Genomic DNA, 15,259 nt, shown 5'->3' with positions numbered 1-15,259 from the left:
GTTTTAACAAACTTAAGAAGAAAAAAATTTCCAGTGGTAATTAATTACCTAATTCTATTTATTAAGACAACGTAAGAGGATTTGGGGAGCTGCTGCAACAAAGTTGCACATTTCATAGCATACCTCCATTTTTTGATATGCAGTGGTAAATAAATTTCTAGAAATGGAAAATACTAAACTAAAAATAACTTAAATTTCGTTACCATTTGAGATAATATAGTTTTACAAAGCGTTGCAAATTGGTATCTCTGCATTAAAACATAAACCTTGAAGAAATTTTGCTGAAAATTTTATAAAGTTGGTACCATTGCTAAGGAACGCTGCATGGATACGGTCCCTATGGTTCGTAATTTTGTGTTGCCTAGAGCCATTTGTTGCTTTTTCTTACAACATTTCTCAACTATACACCCAGTTGAAAATTAGTTTCACTCACACAATGGATCAAATAGAAATGGAGGGGATGCGCCTATCTTTCCTAAACCTATTTTACCTCAACACAATTACCTAATTTATAATAAAATTATCATATAATTAATTATATATATCATATAATATAATACATGTATGTTATAAAATTAATTTATAACATAATTTATTTAAAATTTATTTCATTTGCAGATGCGGCTGGTAAGTACTGTTAATTTTTAATTCCTGTAATAGCTTAAGTCAATCATTTCTCTTAAACTCAATGTTTCATGAAAAAAATAGAAAGACAATTGGTAAATTAGAATTAAGCTATCTAATAACCTGTAACAATTTTATAAACTTAACTGAGCATTTCAGTCTATATATATTAGTAAGATAAAATTAAGCAATCTAATAGCCTGCAATAAGGTCTATCATTTGCAATTTCACTAAACGCTTAATTGAAAAAATAGGCTATTGATAAGATAGAATTCATAAGCGGAGATTCTGTGACAAATTTTGAATATCAACTGCAAAAAATAAAAATAGAAAGAATATTAAAATAAAATTAATAATTTAAGATTTTGTGACAAATCATGTCTATAAACTACCATAAACTCAGCACTTCATAAAAAAATATAGAAAGAATATTCATAAAATAGAATTACTACTCTAGGATTTTTCGTAAAAGTCCTGTTTATCAACTGCCATAAACCAAGAGATTCATAAAAGAGACTATTAAAAATATAAAAATAAGCAATCTAATACTCCTTAACAAATTGTCTATCCTCTGCGATAAGCTCAACATTTCATTAAAAATAACTAATGAGACTATTGATATGATAAAATTAAGCAATTTCCCGTTTTGTGAAAATTTTTAATTTATTTGGTTTTCAGATAATGATAAACCTGGTATGTAAAGTGAATATTTTATATTCTTTAATAATATATGTATAAAATTTTATGCTTTCAACACTTCGGATAAAACAATACAGAATTACGAAATTTCCAGTTTACTTACAATTCTAAGTTGTAGAGAACCCAGGCACAAGAAGAGCAGTGATCGCCAAACCGCTAATTGAGTGCTAACTACTAGTACTTCACGGGTACATTTCCTGTACTTACCGTTGACGTTCCAGTTAGCTAACCAAGATTCCACCACAAATATGACAAATCAAATGTAAGATTTAATGAGAGAAAAAAATCGTCACTTGTTTTGGTTGCTAGTTCAGAAAAAGATTTAAAATCAGTACAGCAGCTCAGGAGAGAGATAAGTTCGACAAACATTGTTTTAGAATAGTATTCTGAATTTCTATGATTTTAAGAGTACAAATAATTACTGTTAAGTAATCAGGATAAAATTATTGCCGGGATAAAAGCAAGACGGATAAGAGTAAATGCGTTCTATTCGCTGAAGCATTTAACAATATGCATACGTGCCAACTTTTAATCCTTACAAGAATTAATTTCCCCAATGGTAGCAATATGGTATTGAAATTACAATTTTAGGCAGAAACATACACCGTACTTTGAAGAAGTTTATGCCAATCATTGAAAATGTGTTACAAATTTATATATATGCTTAATTATTTTACAAATAGTGTTGGATCAAAAAAATTATTAATTAAGTTTATAAATGCAAAAACTAATAGGAAGCACACATTTTAATACCAATTTAAATATAGAAATACAATTTTACGCCTAATTCGTAAAAGTTGGCAGGTATGATTATGTAGTAAGAGAAATGTTATTTTTCGGGAGAAAAAATTTAGAATGAAATAAAATGTCTTTAGTATTAGTTTCTTGCTCATTTTCGTCTTGATAAATAGATTTTCAGCCCTGATTCGCGTATAGCTGCCAACTTTACGGTTATTGAGAAATAGTTTTTTTAGTCTAATACTAAAAAAACTATTTCTAATATAATGTTTCTAATAAACATTAGCGCTTTGACGTGTTATATCTTAACGTTTAAAGGTTCAAAAAAATATGTATAAAACTGCCACGACGAATCAATTATCTAATTAAAAATATGTTGATAAGGTCTATTTGTTGTTTAATTGCGTCTTAATAGTCCAGTTTATGAAAAAATATTTTCCAGTGGTAACAAAATTTAAGTATTTTTTATTTTTGTATGTTTCATTTTAATAATTTTTCCACCACTACTTATAATTTAGCTCGTGACGACTCTTTTAAAGAGTAGGCGTAATTGTCATTATTCTGCAATTTTATTAAATCGCTTGCAGAAAGTGGATCCCTAGTTTTGTCTTAAGAAAATTCTTCCAAACTTAATTGCTATTTTACTACCACTTTTTAAACCTTTTTCAACGACAGTTCAAGTTGAAGGTATATTCACAGGCGATATTGTTGTTAATTTAACAATACTATCATTAAGAATTCAACTGAACCATTTGTACTAGGCACAATTTCTTTTGTCTTACTTGATGCTTCTTAACCCTTTCGCGCCGACTGTCACAAATACGTGACAGCATGAAACCGTATCAACCAGGGTAAAAAGATAAAACTGGTAATCAAAATAATTCTTTAGCAGTTTATTTGTGGGCGGAGTTATAATTATTTGATTTATTTTATTCACCATTACTTTGTTCAAAATAAAACTATTTAGTTATACTTTGAATTAACATTGATTATATGTATGATTAAACTAACAATAATTAAAATAAAAGCAAAGTAAGTCTGCCAAATTAGAAACGGCTACATTTAAGTTACTGTTTTTTATTTAATTACATCCTGATTCTGATTTTGTACGAATGCTTTTCTGAATCACCCGTCCCCAAGGGGTTAAGACTCATAATTTATATTGAACTCGCTGAACTCATAACTCGCTATTTTTAAATTGAAGTAAGTAATGAATAATAAACATTTTGCAAGTTTTAGCTCCTATGAAACATTTCCCACACTAGTAGATAAGGTCATTTCTGTAGAAGTTAGATATTAAGTATGTTTTTAGGGGTTCATTTAAGGCTTTATAACATGCAACTGCAAACTTTTACCATACTAAATTATTAGTATACATCTGCCTAGCTATGGAGATGCACTCATTTTCATGGTACATTGTTGCTTTTCTGAGTTTCGCTCAGTCAAAGTTGGTGAAAAATTCAGTTTTTCTGCCCTAAATATATTGGTTACACAACAGCACCCCAATAATTTTTAACTGAATATTAAAGTTCGCTATTGGGACAACCTCTGTAATTCAGTACTTTCCTGGGTTATTGTAGCTTTTAGTATATACAGTCCATCAAACATTCAACAAACACAAAATCTCCATTTCATTTTAAAAAATATCGTTTAGTATATACAATCTAACAAACATTCTAGCTTATCTCAAAACAACATCGTTTCAACAAAAAAAGTATTAAAAAATATCGTTTAGTATATACAATTTATCAACTATTCTAGCTTATCTCAAAACAGCCTCGTTTCAAAAAAAATTACTTTAACATCTTGTAGGTAACTATATCTACTGACACGTGGAGAAGAAAAACTAATGGACCTCATCCCATTTTCAAGAAAAAATTTCTAAAATTGCGTATAAATGCTGTTAGAAATCACATCCTTCCTTTTTATTGAGTCAGCAATATAGATCTTCCCCTTCAAATAAGCTAAAATAACTGTATTTAATGATAACTTTATGTGTTATTGAAAGATAAAATAATGGATGAAAAAACACTGAGATGCTGTGCTATAAAAAAATGGAAAAAAAGCAAGATTGTCTCAGTAATGTATTTGTATAAAGTACTGTTAGAAATGAACAATAAATATAAAATGGTTAAACTCAAGCATCCATCGTTTATTATTGGATTATTTCTTCGCATAACTAAGTGACAGTTTGAAAATCAAGTTTAGGTAGTTTTTAATTGATCTGACATTTAATGGAGCATGGGTATTTTTTTCATACAAGATTTCCTCACTCTTTTTTTCAGTAATAATTACTACTGCCAGTATTAATATATTATCTAATGCACTTTGCCTTCAAATCTCTGTTTCAGTTATCAGTTATTTCTTCAGGATACCACGCGTTATCAAACAAAAGTAGTTGAAAGATATTTTTGGTTTTCTCTTTTCAAATCTATCATGTAATAGTAAATTATTATTTGTTGATCAAACATTTTCATTTCTTCTTGCATACCCGTTCCAATTATCTGTCGAACTTATTCTGGATCTTGCTGCTGTCCTGCTGTTTGTCAAAAGTTAAATATGTCAAGTAAAAATTATATTTGTTGGATTGGAAATCTAATTATCTATCTTGCAAGAAAAGCTTAACCTTATAAAAATATTTAACTAAAATTAGCAACCTGAATTTTTCAGACGTTATACAAAAATAGTCAAATATTTTCAAAATTTAGTTTGTAGTTATTTACAGTTTTTTTTAAAAAATTATTTTGGCGTGTTCGGAGCAATTGGCATCCAATTGAACCATCCAATAAAACCATAGAAAAGAGATATTGACGAAAAACATTAAGAAAAAAAAAAGTTTTATTTACTACAAATAAGCTGCAAATACACAAACTCATTAAATAAATTTTAAAAAATTCACAATTCAAAGAAGAAAAAAAATTAGGGAAAAAAATAAAATAAGGAAAAGATATAATCTCGTTATCAGCTCACACGATTATATCCACCAAAAAACAGTGTTTTCTAAAATTGTATTAATAAAGCCAAAGCAAAACATATCAATGCAATAGTGTGAGGAGCACAAAAAATTGAAACGAAAATATAACTTATAAAACAAAAAATTCAAAGTAAAACAATCAAGCAAAAATAAAAGTAAAAAAAAATAAATATCAAAAGAATAAAAATCAAAAGAATGGAATAAAAATCAAAACGTAATATATAAAGCGAGTAGCGAATTCAAATGTACTTTACTTACACTTACAGGCATTTTTCAAAATTTGATTTTAAATGTTTTCGTAAGAAGTTTGTTAGATTACAATATCTGAAAATAGAAGCGCAAATAGATGATGAAGAGAATCAACTGATGAAGCGTTCTTACTGAAGTATAGAAGCGCGTTTGATTTGTTAGTTACCTAGAATCAATCTCATTTTTGAGGGACTATTCAATTAATTTTTAAAGTTATTTCTAGGAACTTATTCAATCAATTTTCAAAATAATTTCTAAGAAACAACTCAATCGAACATAAAATTCAGATTACTTGACAACTATGAATAATTTTTGATTTCTATTATTAATTAAATTATTGTTTCAGGTTTATTGGAGGTAAGTTACTTTTACAGCACATAAATCATAAATAATTAGAGAACTTTTTTACTCACATGTAACTAAAACGAAAATGTTTAAGTAGTCAGAATGAAATTTTTTTTGTAATTATAGATAAATTTTAAACTTACGAAAACGAAAATACGAAGTTAAATTATATTGCTATGTTATTATAATTTAAAAAGCACTTTAATTTTCTCTAACTATTTTTGGAAATTATTTTTACTTTAAAATATAATGAGTATAACAAAAAATGATTATTATTAAGTTCACTAAAATAAAATTTAGATTATTATCATAAAATATTATTATTATAAATATTATTATATTTATAAAATAAAATCTAGACATTATTTATTGCGTATGGAAAGATTGCACCCATGTAACGTCACTGTAAGTAATGATGAAATTATTTAATATATAAAATGTCTAGTGCTTTTTTGAGATATTTACAAAAAATTTTAACCCCAAAATAGCTACTAGAAAAAGCAAAGTTGATTCAGAGTGCCATGCGTTCAATGATTAATTGTTTTGGAAACATTTTTTTACAGTTGTAAAAGCTAAACCAGTATGTCTTACCGGCAATAAAGCTGTAGCAGTATTTAAAAAATACAACATTAACCGTCATTTTACAGTTAAGCACAAGAATGCCAACTACGAAGCAATGTCTGAATGTGAAAGAAGATAAAATGCAGGAAGTTTTCTTAACACGTTGAGTGCCACTCTAATTTTACATGTCTTGCCCGTCAGGCCACAACGGTAAATAACTACACCTAAATTTGCTAATATTAGACAGACTTTTCCAGCTTTTAAAAGATTTAGCATGACATATCTGAGAAAAGTGGTGAATTATATAAGATTACGAATTGTTTGGAAATAGTGGTGGATATAAATCTACTAAATTGAATTTATTAAAACAAGAATCACAATATTTAAGTAAATTTTGAATAGAAGAGAGTAAATTTTATAAAGAGAGTAAATTTTATAGAAAGAGAGTAAATTTTATAGTTCTATATCATGTTATACGCTGTCAGCCAGCTGTTTTTCGCGGCCTATGTGAAAGGTCAGTGTCAACCACCGGTGGTTGACGCAGCCTAAATGTAATTTCAGTGTCAGCCACCGGTGGTTGACGCGGCTTAAATGTAATTTCAGTGTCAGCCACCGGTGGCTGACGTGGCCTAAATGGAAAGTCCAGTGTCAGCCACCGATGGCTGACGTGGCGCTCAACGTGTTGAAGAATTATCAGGCCGACAAACTTTTTTCAAGAAACTGTGTCCAAGAAGCAGATACCCATGCAAGTTACATTGCTACATACAATATTGCTAAAAATAATAAATCTCTCTGTGATGGGGTGGGGAGTTTGTTATACAATGTATGCTCCAAGTTTGTGATGTCTTATGTCCAGACATGAAAAATAATTTTGAGGCTGTAAGCTAATCGCGAAAAACGGTGACTTCTAGAATCAAAGCCATTGATAAAAATTTGACATCACACTTAGAGGGAAAAATTGCACAATTTAAATCTTGATCATAATTTATGGTATAATTGATACTGCTTAATTAGTGTTATTTATAAGAGGTCTTGATAAGAACTTTGAAATTACAATGGAACTGGCGTGCATGCTCTCGTTAAAGGGAACTACCACGGGATGTGATATTTTTCGTGAGTTTCAGGAAGGGTTTTTAACTTTGAAAGTGGCCATAGCAAAAATATGTAATATTTCGACTGATGGGGCACAAAATATGGCAGGCAAAAATCTGGATTCCTTGGACTCTTTAATCAGAACTAACCCGGGAATAACGTTATTTTTCTACATTGTGTTATGCACCAAGATGCTCTGTGTAAATCTGCATTGAATATGAAAAATGTCCTTGATGCAGCAGTGAAGCTTGTTAATACGATTCGATTTCGTGGGCTTACTCACAGGCAATTCCGATATTTTCTTCAAACCGTGCAATCTGAAAACTCTGATGTTCTGTATTACACAAAAGTGAAGTGGTTTACTGCGGAATGTGTTTCGAGCTAGTTTGACAGCAGAAAGACGACGTCGTTCTTCCATGCGAAACAGTCTTCAGCAGAGTGCGAATTATTGGAAGATACCGAATGACTAATCTGAAAGTTTGATGTCTATCTATATCTGCTGAAAGCATCTATAACTCAGGAAAGTTCCGGATCACAGAACTTATCATAATAGTGAGCTTTATATTCAGTATAGAAATCATTAGGGTGCTGTTGTTTAACATAGATATCAGTAAACGACAATAACCGAATTTTTCACTGCATTTGATAGAACATAACTATGAAAAGCAAGAATGCCTCATGGAAACGAAGGCGATGGAAAACAGCGATATACTCTAACATAACAAAACAAAACTTTAGTGTGCTGTTACTTTCTTTAGATAAACCAATTAAAACACTTTTAAAGAAACGACCTTGAATTACTTTGAAGTTTTAAACTTTCTACAGGGGAGGGAATATTGCTTTAGGGGTTAAAACTTGCGTAATATTCAATTTTCATAACCTACTTTGATATAAATAAAATTCAAGCCTATCAAAAAATATAACTATCACACCTAGTCTGAAGTTTAAAACCAATGACTCTTAATTAAATTCCTGACTGCTAAAACAGAATTCCACAGTAAAAAAAATTTATGTTTAAAATAAAAGCTCTTAGAATAGAGTTTTTTAATCTCTTAAGCCGTACGTAATTTTTACTTTGAACTAATGTAACTTAAAAAGAAGGGAAAAAAACGTAAAATATTAGACATACAATGTTTTTTTTTCATTTTCTTTTTTTAACTAACACGTAACCCATGTCCACTTTACTTAATATATTTTAGGCAATACCAAAAGGGGTAAGTATGAATTTCGTCAGATGAATCGTTGCATTTACAAACAAATTCTACCCTTCAGAACAGAAAACTTTGCACCACTTACGATAAAAAAAAAAAATTAAAAATCTTCATGTAACATACTTATCTATATGTAAATAACAATGGATTAAATAATTTATCTAATGACTTCTCCGCACTTACCCTATGTATCTAGTTTAGATACTCATACAACGTAAAAATTTGAATAAAACTCAGCATGTTTAACCACCACCTCCTATATAAGAAGGCCTCCACACTGTATTTTACAATACAGCCCACAGACTTGTTAGCCTCATCAGTGAACTTAAAGACTTGCTGAAGGACCAAGACGTACTGCATCTTCTCACAACTTTAATCCAGGGGAATTCCCCATACAACTGATGTACTATAGTTCGTTCACCAGGAGTTGGCACTTGGCTCCGCCTTCATCACGTGGTTTCGGATGATACTATTTCGCTATTTTGGGGAGAAGGATGGGAACAAGGCTGCTATTTGGCCATCGTATGACAAAAATATTTATTTTGCAATCTTCATGTGCATATTTTGAACATGTGCATTTTATTTCATAAACTTGTTGATATTTCTCTCTTTTTATTGAATAGTTTGTTCTTTTTGAGATATTTTGCTGGGGAAAAGTTTTTAAATATAAATTAGCTAGAATAACGAAAGGTGTAATAGCTGATGACAAAGCGAAGAAAATGACTGAAAAAGAATTTACTGTTTGTGTTTGGCCATCACCTTCTACATCAGAAAGCCTCCACTCGGTTTCTTATAAGTAGTCTGCGCAAACTTAGACTATTTAAAAAGTGAACAGTTTGATCGCATGAAACCAAATTCTATTTTAAAAGTGACTGAGAGGAATTTGTCATATATATTTGAGAATTGAATTTGTAGTGGTAGACAAGTAAATAAGACAAACTAATCATATTCAAAAATTAAACAAATTTTTAGACATATATTTGCTATCACTTTTTTATTTTTACTAGATTTTGTATTGAAGGGCTCTTTTGTAAACTGGTTTGCCTTCATAATGGTCTGATTGGACTACCTATAAAAAAAACCGTGTGGAGGCTTTGCGCGCATTAGAGGTTATATCGATTTCAAGCGGGGAAATGTTTTTCCTCTTTCTCCCCCGTGCTGAAATGAACTCTGCGTCCGAGGAGGTGGAGCCAAGTGCCAACTCCTGGTGAACGAACTATACTGAATCAACTCATGCCTCACCTCATCATGGACTTATTATCTGATCCTAACTTAGAACTTTGAACTGTATATGACCTCTGGACTAAATGCCAAAACAATATAGATGAATCGGTTAGAAGCGCTTCGCGCTTAACACCGAGATTCCACTCATATCAATCAATGTATTTTACAAGTGGTCTGCGCAGATTATTTAAAAAGTAAACCAGTTGGGCGCATGAACTCATATCCTATTTTAAAAGTAAATGAGAGAAATTTATCATTTATATTTGAGAATTAAATCTGTTGTGGTTGACAAGTAAATAAGACAAACCAATCATATTCATAAATTAAACAAATTTTTAGACATATATTTGCTACCACTTTCTTATTTTTACCAGATAATGTATTAAATGGCTCTTTAACAAACTTAGTATTATTATTTATTTTATACATCTATCTATCTATATATATATATGTGTGTATATTGATTCATTCCTTTTTGCAGTTACGGCTTGCCGTCGTTGGTCTTCTAGATGTGAGTATTTGACTTTATTTAAAAATTTGTGTATGCTTTATCAATAAAAATTGCAAAGAAAATTTTTTTTTAAATAAAGCAAATTTAAAAAAATATAAAACAAATTTTTTTTAAAAATTACCTAAATATTTTTTAAAGGAAATGTTGCAATTTTCCCTGCATTAGCAGGTATTTCTTCTCAAATCTTTAACTCGGTAGCAAATTATTTGGTCAAATTATAGCTTTTGATTTAAATTGAACTTGGCAACCTCGATTTAATAATTAAATTACATATACGAACGATGTAATAAATACACATTTTTTTAAATGCTATCGAAATTTTAAACACGTTTGGTTACTTATTGGCCATTTCCCAATGTTAAGTACAAAGATCTTAAACTTCGAGTTGCCATCTCTAGAATACAAATACTTGAAACAAATTATATCTGAAATATTCAAATCACAGTTTCTCTTTCCTTTGCATCTTGGCATTGCAAATGTTTCAAACATTAAAAATATAGTTTTACATTTGTTTTTATACTGAAATTTAGAAATTTAAAAATAAAAAAAAAACTATATCGCACATAATCCGTCCTGCTCGCACCGACCACAGTGCTGACGTTAAATATCCTCTATAGGAGACTGATCATGAATTAGAGGCCCCTTGCCGTCAGTCTATTCGTGGTTTTCCTCTCCGTGTAACACATACGCTGGTTAGTTCTATCAAAAAGTCCTCCACGAAAGCAAAATTTCTCCCAATATATGATCCAGGAGTTCCCTTGTCTTCTGGATTGGGTTCACAATTATAAAGCTGTGGAGTTAAACATTTGTAGTCGTAAACCCAAAATTGGGTCGGCTGTTCAACCACGATTATAAAATAAAATAGTAAGCTGACCACCGTCCTCAGAAAAAAAAAATTTTTAAATTTTCATAAAGAGCATGCGAAAACATTTACTTCTCAAATATTTTTTTTTTTAAATTATTTCTATCAGAGACTCTTTGCGAGGGGTATTTGTTCCCTCGAAGTATTAAATTGAAAAGGGAAAACTATGAGACTTCAGGGCTCCGTATGGGACACTACTACCATTTTCTTTCTTTTTAAAAAAAATAAATAAGAAGAACACGTGATTGCTAAGCGCTAGCCTATTGCATATCTGCCAACATTAAATTCCCTTCGAGGATGATTTTCCCCAGTAGTAGAAAAATGGAATTTAAATTACAATTTGGGGCAGAAACGTACGCTTTATTTTGAAGGAGCTCATGATGACTATCACAACTAACTATTCAAGTATTTTCGAAGTACCTATCCTAGTCGGATATGTGCTCCTTCATCGAGTTTATGAAAAAGGAAGGGAAGGAAGGTGCTGTGCTTAACGTAAGGTTAAATCTCAGTATGTACAACTGAAAAAAATTATCTTGTTTATATAAAATAAGTCGAAAATTGATATTCAAGATAATAAAAAAAAAGTATAAACACTAATTACCGGTAGCCGAGGGAGTCTTCCCCCACTTGTAATTATTGCAACAGCATTACTTCTTAATATATATGCTTAATTTTTTTTAAAATAGTGGTGGTCAAAGAAATTATAAATTAAGTTTAAAGATGCAAGGACTAAATAGAACATATACATTTTACTACCACTTAAAATATAGAAATAAAATTTTACGCTAAATGGGTACAAGTTGGCAGGTATGCGTGCCTTTCTAGTGCGACGTAAATAAATTACTATACTACTACTACCTGTTATTGGATTTGTTACATTGCATGACGGTAATTTTATTTTATTTTTCGATAAATATAAAGGTCGAATTTACAATTGATCCTGTTTTTTTTTCCTTTTTTACAGAAAGTCTCAAATGGGGTAAGAAAAACATTTTTTATTTCACTAGTATTTAGTCGAACATCTACTATAAATAAGACGGGCTCAGCCCAACACGAACACAGACACATTTTTAAGGGACCGTTCACACTGAATGCAAATGAGAAATTTATCAGTGAAAAACATTTACCCACACAAAAATCTCCCATCAGGTACTCTTTCTCATAAGCGATTTTTGTCACATTCCGTCAGAATGGCCCTAAGACTTTTTCAAATATAGTTTTCATACATACTCCCTTGCTACTTTCAAATATACAAAACAAATATACTGAACAAATATACAAAACAAATATACTGAACAAAATACAAAAAGCAATATATTCTTAATTCAATAATCTCATTAGCATATTTTATTTTATTTGGCCTTTCTCTTTGCAAGTAAGCGTTATAATATTTGAAGTTCGGTCTTTATCTGTCAAATTTAACTTTGGATTTGGCGGGGTCAGACTTCAAAAAATGAGATTAACTCAATTTCTAAGACGATGAAACAGCAAGCAAGAAGTGAGATGCAAATTCCAATATTTTTGCATTAGGATGCGCAGAGATAATGTGCGCATGTTAATGCAAACGCATAGGAATTATTCTATTCACCCGAATGCCTATCGCTTCACGCTTGCACTGTCAGTGTGGGACTCACCTTATAGGATGCATTATTTGAACCCGGGGAAACCATAATGTAAAAAGCAGCACTCATAAAACGCGGTTAACAATAGATCCTCAAAGTCAAGCATTACTGACCAGTGAGCAGGTGGGTGACCACTTTGATCTGAATGTGAAGGGATCGAGGGTGCACTGTATCGGTCCTCGTTAAACTGTTCTACCTTAAAGTGCTCGAAGTCTGGCGTAGGTCACCGTGCTAATAAAAGGGGTGAACGATTCCCTCCACGGAGAATTAAGGGCGTGTCTCCTGAGCATGATGTTTCCAGAACCAGGTGACGTAGTCTGCTTATGCTAGCCCGATCACGTTGAACTTTCAGATAACCTGGCATGACGAATAAAAAATAATTAACAATTGCAGAACGCGCAATAAACAACTTATTTGATTAGAGCTATAAGCTAACACCAGTGGTGTTATATTTAATATATTTAACCATACTGAATCGTCTATGACTTATTTTGAATCAATGGCTCCCGCTAAGCCAATGAGAAAATTCCAATTCTGAAATGTCTCCAAATTTAAAAATGTGATTAAAAATCGAAAATCGGGCTTCGTATGTAGTTTTCAATTGTACTCATTCAGCTTGAGGTTGAATTTCCGTTTAACCGCAATCCGGTATACACACGCATACACACAAATTTTTAATATTATTATATGTAAATATATGGCTTTTTATGGCAGAATTGAGTTTATATTTATATACTTATATATTATCTATTTAATAATAATTGAAAGTTTAGCGTTTTTAATTTTTTTCTTCCGCAGCTTAAGTTTTTAGTTAGAGTAAGTTGGTTTTTTCCCTTCTTCTGATCTATAAGTCTTGATAGCAAAATCTATATATATATATATATATAAATATATATATAAATATATATATATATATATATATATATATATATATATATATATATATATATATATATATATATATATATATATATATATATATATATATATATATATATATATATATATATATATATATATATATATATATATATATATATATATATATATATATATATATATATATATATATATATATATATATATATATATAAGAAAAACTTGAAATAATTGTTTTGTTAATTTCTTCTACTTTTTTTTATTCATTATTTATTTTTTCAGACAGTTGTTTGAAAAGTAAGAAAGTTATTATATAATTGCAAAGTTTTCTTGTGAAGTAATTATCAACTACAATTTCAATTTTTTTTCTATATGTATAATTTTTGAGAATAACAAAAATTAATAGCTAGCTTCTTTGCTTCTTAACTCATTTCTGAGACACGTAAAGTTTGATGAACAAAACACAGTTGCGGCGTTTACAAAATAACATTAGCGCTAGACCAAATTTCCTCTAGATGGACGACAATAGTTTTAAATACAGTTACTTTTTTAACAATATCATAGCTTTACTTTTCGACATTTTCCATAGAATTTAAATTTTCAATCAGAAAAATGGTTATAAAAATGAAAGTAATAGCTAATTATTAACAAAACCCATTCCTAGTAATCTCTATTGTACATAAAAGAAAATTTTCATGATTAATTCCCCTTACAAATTAAATTATATGAAGTTTTTTTCTTAAAGCTTGCACTGTATACGTTGATAGTGAAGATTGTAAAGGTATTGAAAAAAAAAATGGTATGTTTATTCAGAGAATATCCGTTTTTGGTCTGGTTTCGTAACTTAATCGTTAACAGCAATTATTTAACCCCTTTAAAGTCAACCCTTTGAAACCATTTGGCTCTTAAAAATAAAATAAAAAATCTGATCCTTAAAAAAAATATATTCATGGTGCATTAGCAAAAAATTATATGCTAGCTGTGCATACATAAAACCACCAGTTATCATTCATGAGTTTTAGGTTTTTTATGTTCAATTTCAGGTACCTCTCATTTGAAGAACTAGAAGACACTGGACGACGACTAAAAGACCTGTTTTTAAATCTAAAATGTACTCTGAAATCAATAAAGAAATTTCTAAAGAGAGAAAATATATTTTTTAGTATCTACATTGTAAACGGAAAAATATTCAAATTTAATTGAATTACATTCTTTAAGGAATTTTATTCTTTTTTTAAATTTTAAACAAAAAATATTATCTAAATTTTTGCTAAGTTTTAAGTAAATCTGTGTAAAATCAATCAGGGAAATCTTAGGAAATTTTCTCCATTAGGATTGACTGGCTGAGAAAAAATATAATACAAGAATTATATACAAAAAATTAAAAAAATTAATTTTCAAAATTCTCCCTTGTTTTCTTCATCTTATTTTCCATTCTTCAGTTGCTTTCTGTGTTTTTTGTATCCGTCGTTGAACAGCTGACCCAACTCCGTAGCCTTGTAATTTTGAACCAATCTAGAAGGCAAGGAAACTCCTGGATCAGTACCCCCAGATGTATCGATTTGTTATGGGAACATGGAGGACTTTGCGACTCGACAGATTTAACGTGTAACAGTATCAGTCACCATTTACTACACAGAAAGTCTTCGACCGGCGAGGATCGAACCC

The 15,259-nt window shown here is 30.0% G+C and overlaps 1 long non-coding RNA gene across 1 annotated transcript; it reads left to right on the top strand.

Annotated features, from left to right (window-relative positions):
- The first annotated feature begins 8,446 nt into the window (after positions 1-8,446).
- On the top strand, positions 8,447-14,742 carry LOC107441746 (uncharacterized). Its single transcript, XR_006226373.3, has 6 exons — positions 8,447-8,496; positions 10,199-10,228; positions 12,055-12,069; positions 13,511-13,528; positions 13,874-13,888; positions 14,635-14,742. It is a non-coding gene; the product is annotated as an uncharacterized LOC107441746 (long non-coding RNA).
- The last annotated feature ends 517 nt before the right edge of the window (positions 14,743-15,259 follow it).

The sequence above is a fragment of the Parasteatoda tepidariorum genome, chromosome 5 (genome assembly GCF_982258835.1).
Source record: "Parasteatoda tepidariorum strain Cologne lab strain chromosome 5, Ptep-v5.0, whole genome shotgun sequence".
Taxonomy (NCBI): Eukaryota; Metazoa; Arthropoda; class Arachnida; order Araneae; family Theridiidae; genus Parasteatoda; species Parasteatoda tepidariorum.
Note: the sequence above shows the minus strand (reverse complement) of the source record. Positions and strands in the feature narration are given on the sequence as shown.